The sequence below is a fragment of the Chionomys nivalis genome, chromosome 3 (genome assembly GCF_950005125.1).
Source record: "Chionomys nivalis chromosome 3, mChiNiv1.1, whole genome shotgun sequence".
Classification (NCBI taxonomy): Eukaryota; Metazoa; Chordata; class Mammalia; order Rodentia; family Cricetidae; genus Chionomys; species Chionomys nivalis.
Genome location: NC_080088.1, coordinates 84,040,948 through 84,050,077, shown reverse-complemented (window position 1 = coordinate 84,050,077; position 9,130 = coordinate 84,040,948). Strand labels below are relative to the sequence as shown.

Genomic DNA, 9,130 nt, shown 5'->3' with positions numbered 1-9,130 from the left:
TCAGGCTGCCTTGTTTGTTGAAGTGACTTTGCAGGGACAACATGGTGTTTGTGGCACAAACTGATTAGCACGAACACAATACAAAAAGACATTGAGAACCTTGGTCTGACTCTGGAAGGACCCACGAGGCACTGTTTAGCTTCTCCAAGACCACAGATCCCTCATGGCTATGCCAGCTACATGGCTCGATGCAAGAGCAGGCTTTTAAGAAGATTTATTTTCATTCAGTGTGTGGGAGTATTTGACTACATGGATGTATGGGTGCCAGATGCATGTAGTACCCACTGAGACCAGAAGAGGGCATCAGAAACCTGCATCCTAGAGTTAACTGATGACGGTGAGCCTCCGTGTGGTTGCTGGGGAAAGAACCTGAATCTTCTGAAAAAGCAGTAAATGCTCTTAGCCACTGAGCCATCTCTCCAGCCCAAAAGCAGACTTTTGTCTGAAGACTCAGCCGACTACACTCACAAACACGCTACACAATCTTGTCAGCTCTCAATTAGTGTTAAACACTCACTTTTTTTTTTTCCAGCAACGTAACAAGAGTTCTTGGAGTCTTAGGCAGCAGCCTTTTGCTTGGTAGCCTTTCTCTCTTCTAGCACCTTCTGCTTCTGCTTTGCTGAGCACTCTCTAGTGGAAGAATAGGCTCTCAGGTCATAATGGCGGCCATAGAAGGCTTTAGGTACCTCCGTGCACTGCTCCAGTTCCTTGACATGATTCTGCTTTGAGCTCTCCCTTCTCTCTGTTGACATCCTGAAGTCTCTCCTGGATGATGTTCACAATTTCCTGGTTAACTTTGTACCCCCTTTTCCATTGCTCTCAGTCTCAAAGATACACAGGACATCACCCTCTTTGCACCCCGTGATGTCTGGCTCATGTCGGTACTGCGGTGATCGTAGTAGGTTCGGCTCTTGGCATGCTGTCGCTTAATAAACTCTCTCGCGAGGGTCATGGGCTGGTCCACGACGAGACTGAAGGTCTTCATAAACTAGGTCAGGGGTTGGAGAGCGAGGTTTGTGGTGAGGGAGCCCGTGTGGAGCGCAGGGTCTCGGGATACACATCCTTGTCCTGAGAGTCCCGCTGGCCGCAGCAAGCCCTCCCAGCAGACCTCCAATACACTCCGCGTCCGGATCAGCTCCTAAACACTCACTTTTGAGTGGGAGAAGAATAATTACCCCCCCCCCAAGATCATCATTTCTGATTATGAGAATAAATAGTTCTAAAACTTTGTAAGTTTCGGCAGTGAGTGCCAGTGTTGAATAAACATCTTTCTTAGTTAACTGTTTCTTCTAAGGTGAAGTTCTGCCCAACACACGTAATTAGCGTTCACCTGGTATTCACAGAGTTCAGAGATAGACTTTAGGGGGAGCAGGGCTAGGGAACCTGACCGGGTGGGGGCGGGGACACTAAAATTCTGAACAACTGTCCACCCACCCGTGGTGTTTCCAGATGTGGCCAGCAGAGGGCAGCTTCTCCCCGTTTAAGCCAAAAAAACCCTCCACTACTGTTTTCTTTGAGAATGCAGACTTGAAGGAGCTTGACTGAGAGTGGACCCTCCCCCACAAGCTGGAAATAAGGCTCTTCGCAGCCTTTGGCAGTGTAGAAAGCACTGGTAAAGAAACTACGGTTTGCTCCCAAGATCCTCTGCTCGGTTCTGGTGGTGCTCTCTCTCCAGGACCTGAACACAGAGCTTGGCGTCAGCACCACAAAGGTGAATTAGCCATCCCTGGGCTCCCAACAGGGAGGATTGGGGGCCACGCTTGCCCTCTCCTCACTCCTGTAGGGCCAAGCCTCTGCCTTCTTTCATGAAAAGGATGTTTTCTGTAAGTCTGCCTCGGTCACTAGACAGGGAGTCTCCTGATTTGTCTCTGTCCATCCTACAGCCCAGGGATCCCAGCTTTGCTTTTCGGCTGTTGACTTCAGGGCTGAGGATTTTGCTCCACGCCAGTTTGTCTTTAGGAATGGGAGCAAAAGGCCCTGGTGCATGGTAATTGCTCCAATGATTCTGGGTCCATAGTCCTATCCTGGCAAAGGAAGCGACCCTTGTCATCCTCTGATAGGGAATGACAGTATGGCTGTCTGATGAGGACCGTGTACCCATGTGCACACCTACTGGGGAGCCCCCCATTTCTCCCCACTTGTGTGTGACCGCAGAACTATGCATACCCAGATGACCCAGTTCCTTCCAGCTTGTCACCCAGTGCTTAGCTCCAGCCCTCCGAAGCCTGGGCTGGGTCCTGTAAGGTAGAAGCTGGTGTTCTGGGTCATAACCACATAGGTATTTTTGCCCTGGAGAACGATCATGTGGGGTTTGGCCAGCCCTGTTATAGTACGGAGTCTCTGGGGGGTTATGTTGACTTGCTTGAGAGGGGAGGGAGGAGGAAATTCCAGGCTTGACATGAAGCCAGAAATCTAAAATTAGTTTTCACTCAGCCCAGGAGACGGACGGCAGCTCTCTATCTTGAAGGAGCCAACGCCAAGAGAACAGCCACCAGGCAGTGGCTGCAGGACTCCAGGGATCAAGTGCTCTCCCTGGGGACAGACGTCCTAGAGCCCGTTGAGGCTGATCTCTGTGACCCCCTTCTGGAGCTCTGGATCCCTGGTACCAGCTCTGAGGCATGAGGGAACCTTATGGGGAGTCTTGAATTCATCAACCCTAGCAGGGAACTGCACAGGCCAGAGGCCAGAGGAGGATGTGTGGAGAATTCGAGAATGTCCAGTGGTCCCGTGGGGAGCCAGCGGTTGCCACACACAGTGCCGATCGGTGCCGGCCCTGTGACGAATTCTCCGCGGACACCATCTTATTGCATAGTCACAGCTCTGTGAAGTTCCTCATGCGGCATTCAAGGAGCAGGAGACAATTAAAGGGGTAAGCTAGGGGGTGCAGGAAACACTGTGGGATTATCTGGCACCACCCACCACCCACTCAGGCACTGCGATGCCACAGTCTCACGGCAAGAGGACTGGCTACTCTTTGCTGTCACTTGATGGGAACCCGAGTCCCCAGGGAAGAGGGAACCTCACCTGAAGATCTGCCTCCATTAGACTGGCGTCTGGGGATCTGTCTTGATTGATATAGGAGGGCCCAGCCCACTGTGGGCAGTAGGACCCTTACGCGGATGGGTTTCTGGTTGAGCAGACCAGAGAGAGCAAGCCAGGAGCCAGGACACAGCATTCGTCCACGGTTGCTGCTTCAAGCTTCCTCCTTGGTTGGCTTCCCTCAATGGTAGACTGCAACTTGCAAGAGGAAATGCTTTCCTTCCCCAAGTTGCTTTGGGTCCTGGTGTTTTATCTCAGCAAAGCAGGACACGGACCAAAAGGCCGTAGGCTCAAGCCTGAAGCCTTTATCCAGCTGGTTTCCTTGGTGTCTTGTCAGTAACAGAAAACTGCCCAGCACAACGAGTTAGTCCATAAGTGAACGAGATGGATGGGAAATGTGGCAGCCAGGTATGGTCGTGCATGCTGCAATCCAGTGCTCTTTCAAGACGTAAGTCATTAGGGCTCTCTGAGTTTGGGTTGTATTTAGGACTCACCAGAAAACTACAGAGATGTGAGAGGCACTGGGCACCCATCTTCCCTGGCCGTTAGGGGGCACCTGCCTATCTAGGTGCCCTGGGTGCATCCCAGGGTGGAGAGGTTACAGGCAGTCTGCTGCATGGCTGAGCTCACAGTCAGAAAGGAGGATGTCTCGGGCCCAGGACACAGCAAATAAGGCTACATTTCAGAGGTTTTGCCTCCTCACCTGATAGAATGGCGTGTTTGAGAAGGGGGCTTTGCTAGACGAGTTTGAAGGTTGCAGCTCCCCGGAGAGCCTGCCTGAGGGGTGTGGGCAGGAATTTCTTGCAATCAGAGACTTTTTTTGAAATTCACCCCTTTTCGCCAAATAGGTACACCAGCCATTCTTTGCAAAGCCGACCTTCATTTCTGCAGAATTGTGAAATAGAGAGAGAACTGCTTTGCTTTCCTAGTCTCTCAAATTTGTTATTATGGAGTGAGGGGTCTTGTTTCTCACACTAGGGAGGCTGCAGCAAGAGGGTCCTGGAATTTGGGGCCAGCCTGGGCTATGAAGAGAGACCACCCCAAGGAGGAAGGGATGGGGGGAGAAAGAGGAAGAGAGAGGAGGAGGAGGAGTCAATGAAAAACAGGACAGTGGCAAAAAGACTGCTATTCTGGGCTGGGCTGACCCCAAGACTGGACTGGGATAGGCAGGGCTGGGCAGGGCTGGGCAGGACTGAACTGGGCAGGGCTGGGAAGAGCTGGACTGGGCAGGGCTGGACTGAGCAAGGCTGGATTGGGCAGGGCTGGGCAGGGCAGGGCTGGGTGGGGCTGGGCTGTGCTGGGCTGGGCAGAGCAGGGCAGGCCTGGGAAGGGCAGGGCTGGGAAGGGTTGGGGCTGGGCAGGACTGAACTGGGCAGGGCTGGGAAGGACTGGACTGGGAAGGGCTGGACTGGGCTAGGCAGCTTTGTGAGCAGGACGTCCATTTGGGCCAGGTAATTAAACCATTTGGTAACCCAGGCAACCTGAGGGCCCCTCTTGGCTAATTCAGCCTTGGGAAGGAAGGGCACAACAGTTCTCACTGGGCCACTTCTATGACAGCCGGTGGGAGGGAAGGGGAGGAGAGGAGAGGCCTCATATCAACAGAGATCCTTGCTTGTTTTTCGAGACTGTGAGAGGGTGGGTGTTCTCTGTGTAGCCCTGGCTACCCTGGTTGTCTCTGTAGACCAGGCTGGCTGAGATCCTCCTACCTCTGCCTCCCGAGTGCTGGGATTAAAAGGCATGTGCCACCTAGAACAAATCTTTTCATTTCAAGCTGCGGAAAGAGATGCCTGTGGTCTGGAAGCCGAGCACAGTTTGGCTACATGGTCACCAACTCTGCCCCATAAACCCAGGCTCAAGTTACTCTCAGCCAAAGCCGCACAAGGAGCCTTGAGGCCCACCCTGTCGGTGGTTCCTGGAACTATGCAAAAAACCTCCCGACTCTCAACCCTTCTGCAGAGGCATCGGCCCAGACCCACACAGCCAGGACTCCTCCAACTTCACTCTGGAACTCAGCCTCGGGATTCTTTTTTGGAGGTCTAGATGGTGACTCCAGAGGCTTCTGTGCTCTAAGGTCCCCATTCACGAAGCCTTCCAATCGCATGCCTCCGTAAGTTATGTTCCTCCGGGGCCCCACTGCCAGCCAGAAATTTGTGCACAACCAGTAGGGGTGGGGAATTATATTCTGAGTCTAGACCTTCCATGGGAACCTGTTCCACAGGAGGTGTGCTATGCGGAGTGGGTCTCCTAGACATGGTCCAACACAACAGGGAAGGACTCCCCATAGCCTGAATTCTCCAAGCCACAGTCCTGGGACTTTGGCTGTGTTTTTTGCTTCCCTGCCTGCAGTTTTTTCGGGAGCCGGCTCAGGGCTCCTATCTGATAGGAGCTGCCTGGAATCCTAAACTAGGCATCAAGGCACAGGGTCCTCCTGGGGACCCTGGTAGGGAATGCCATTCTTGTTAACAGAGCCCCGCTTTGGACTCTGACTGTGTGTTAGGGATAACACCACACCCTGAGCCAGCATAGCCTACCCCCCTCTGACTGGGCTTATAATTTAGGCCCCGAGTAGACTCTGCCCAAATCTGTGATGTGTAACATGTAAAGGGGCCCGGCGATACTGTAGCCACACACACACTTGCTGGGATAAGTGGGAGCCCTGTTCAGACCCTCAGCTGCCGGAAGCAGTGTGCCCATAGGAAAGGGTCTAAACCGCAAGTACCTGGTTTTCAGTTGTGACCTGGATGTAAAGGAATGCTTTCTGACCCCAGGACCAAGGATGCAACCCTACCCAAATGCGGCTTGACAAATCAATGCATTTACAGGAGCATGGGTGCCCCAAAGACAGCTGCATCACCCCAAAGTCCCACCCCAGCATGGGTGACAGCTACATCTCTCTCACTCCCACTCGATCTGTATATCACAACACCTCTTTCCCAGCAGTCCTCAGATGTAGCCTTCGCAGGGCTCTGCTGAATTTGTTGCCATGACTATGGACCAAGGTCTTCTGTAGGTCGTCGCCATGGCCACTCTGCATCGGTGATGATTGTTCCCTGAAGACAGCTATGAAGCCTGTGCCAGTGGCAGCTCCCTCACGGTATCTGACGGAGACTTCGGAAACATCCGGGCTGTGCTGGCCAGATTCACCTTGACTTCATAAATATGTCCAAGATACATAAACTCTTGTCAAGTTGTTTAGGTTGAACAAGGCTGAGAACTCACACTGGTTGGTTGGGTTTTTCTCTGTAGCCCTGGCTATCCTTAGATTTTCTCTGTAGACCAGGCTGCCTTTAAACTCAAGAGATCCACTTGCCTCTGCCTCCTGAGTGCTGAAATTAAAGGCGTGCGCCATCACTACCTGCAACACATCGCTTTAAATGATGTAATGTTTTGTTATAAATTGTTACACGTGTAAGATTTTTTGTTTTGATTTATTATGGTGATGGTGGTTGTTTGAGGGTGTTTTGTTGTTGCTGTTTTGTGTTACTGTGTTTTTCAACACGGGGTCTCACTCTGTAGCTCTGGTTGACTTGGAACTGACTATGTACACCAGGCTGGTCTCAAACTTGGAGGGAATTCCAAGCTTTCCAAGTGCTGAGATTACAGATGAAAACAACCACATTTACCTTCCTTCAGTTTATATACATTAGAATAATATATTACTTTATTCATTCATTCATTCATTGTGCTAGAATTCAAACCCAAGGTGAGACAAGAACTCTAAACCCAACCTTTGTGTTTTGTTTTGATTTTGTCTTAATCTACAACCTAATTTCAAGGGAATACAAAAAAAATATTAAATATTTGTCATCAAAGCAAACACAGGGACAATGTATGCCGGATGGCGACAAGAGTTTTTCTGGATACAAACTGGTCATCTGTGAGTTTCCCTGGGGGGCTAAATCTCACCCTGTTCAGACTCTGGACAGTCTGGTGGCTGCATTGAGTTTTCTCTGCTGCCATGTGGGGGCAGGATCAACTCTCGGAAAGCATAGGCCATGCTTTCCCACGCAGCACCACTGGATGGGGTCCCAAGATTGAACTTGGCCATGAGCCGATAGACAGGCAAGATTTAAGGTTCCACTCCCAGAGTCCAGAACCTCCTCTCTTTGGAGGGTTCTTGGTAATTTGGCTCTGCTGCTTTATTGCCAAGGGACTATAGTTGAAGGTATCTCCCCCAAGTCCACATATTGGGAATTCCAACCCCAGTACAAATATATTCAGAAGTGAAATCTTTGGGAAGCAATTAAATCCAAATGGAGCACTGGTGTTTTCATGGAATGGCTTCATCACACACACACACACACACACACACACATGCAAACACACATACACACATACACACAAACACACACACACACATGCAAGTGTTCTGTCTGCATATGTAGATCCCATTATAAAGGGTTGTGAGCAAACATGTGGTTGCTGGGGATCGAACTCAGGACCTCTTGGAAAAGCAGCCAGTGCTCTCAACCCTGAGCCATCCCACCAGCCCCCTTTTTCTTTGCAGAGTAGCTTCAATAATTTGCCCTTATATCCTATCCGTTCTTAGCTCAGCCCATTTGCTATCTTGGGCTGCCCTGCCTACACCTCAGCTGTGTAGAGCAGAGCGAAGGCCCTCCCCGATACAAGTGCCGGACCTTGGCTTCCCCGGCTCCCCGGTGCAACAACGTCTGCTCTGTATGAATCACGCAGCCTCAGATACTCTGTTACCGCCCAAAACAGGGAACAGAGTGACATGCTTGTTCTGACCCAAGGACGTTTCATTACAGAAAAAAAAAAAAAAAAAAACGCCCAGCTCTCAACTATTTCCTACCCAAGTCACAAATGAAAGCAATACACTCTGCCCGTGCCCAGGTCACTCTGTCTCTGGGAAGTGGGGTGCCAAAGGCTCAGGGAGTCTGCCGTACTAACTTCTCAGCCACAAACTGCATTCTCATGCTTTGTTGAAGGTCTCTTTGTAGAAAACAGTCACCCCAAACGACCTCATCAACACGTATTTTCTCAGAATTACCTGCCTGACAGGAGGCAGTAGGGTTATGAAATGGAAGCTCTCTGTGTGGTGCCTTGCTTGCTCACCCAGGGTAAGCAGGTGGCCCTGGTGTCGGTGGGGGGGTGCGGTGGGGGGTGAGGTGGAGGTGCGGTGGGGGTGCGGTGGGGGATGAGGTGGGGGATGAGGTGGGGGGTGAGGTGGAGGTGCGGTGGGGGATGAGGTGGGGGGTCTGGTGGGGGATGAGGTGGGGGGTGCTGTGGGGGGTGTGATGGGGTGTGGTGGGGGTGCTGTGGAGGTGTGGTGGGGGATGAGGTGGGGGGTCTGGTGGGGGATGAGGTGGGGGGTGCTGTGGGGGGTGTGATGGGGTGTGGTGGGGGTGCTGTGGAGGTGTGGTGGGGGGTGAGGTGGGGGTGCGGTGGGGGATGAGGTGGGGGGTGCTGTGGGGGGTGTGATGGGGGTGTGGTGGGGGTGCTGTGGAGGTGTGGTGGGGGGTGAGGTGAGGGTTGCAGTAGGGGGGGTGCGGTGGGGGTGCGGTGGGGGATGAGGTGGGAGGTGCTGTGGGGGTGTGCTCTAACCTCAGTCTCGCTGGCTCCCCCCAAGACAAGATGACAGACACTGCACCTTAGTGTCCCTACAATACACCACACTGAATCATCTCAGGGGCTTTAGAAAAAGGCAGATTCCTGGGTTCTGACCTCAAAGACTTGATGGCATAGGTCAGGACGCGTGGCCTCAGCTCCAGGTTTTCTGACACACACACACCCCTCCAGGTGACCACAACGTGTGGCTTCACCAGGATGCTCTGCAACAGCTTTTCTACCGTCTCCATCTCCGCGCTTCCCGTATCTTCCGGCTCCTGGGAGAAGGCACTGGTGATTAATTGCCCAGCTAACCCATCCATTGCTCCTTAATAAGATGAATCCGTGTCACCACCAAGGAGTCACCCAGCCTCTGCCTCCCTTCCACTCCCAACGGGTCTCTGGCGCCATCCACTATTCCCTTCAGACAATTATTGTGATAAAGGCGTCCCGGCCACCAAAGGTGATTTTCAGTGCGGGTTCTTTATTGGTTTGGTTTGAGTCCAATGCTGGCCTGGATGTG

General features: G+C 52.2%; 1 pseudogene; it reads right to left on the bottom strand.

Moving 5' to 3' along the window:
- Nucleotides 1–557: 557 nt before the first annotated feature.
- Nucleotides 558–8,858, bottom strand: LOC130871355 (NADH dehydrogenase [ubiquinone] 1 beta subcomplex subunit 10-like; annotated as a pseudogene).
- Between the last annotated feature and the right edge of the window lie 272 nt (nt 8,859–9,130).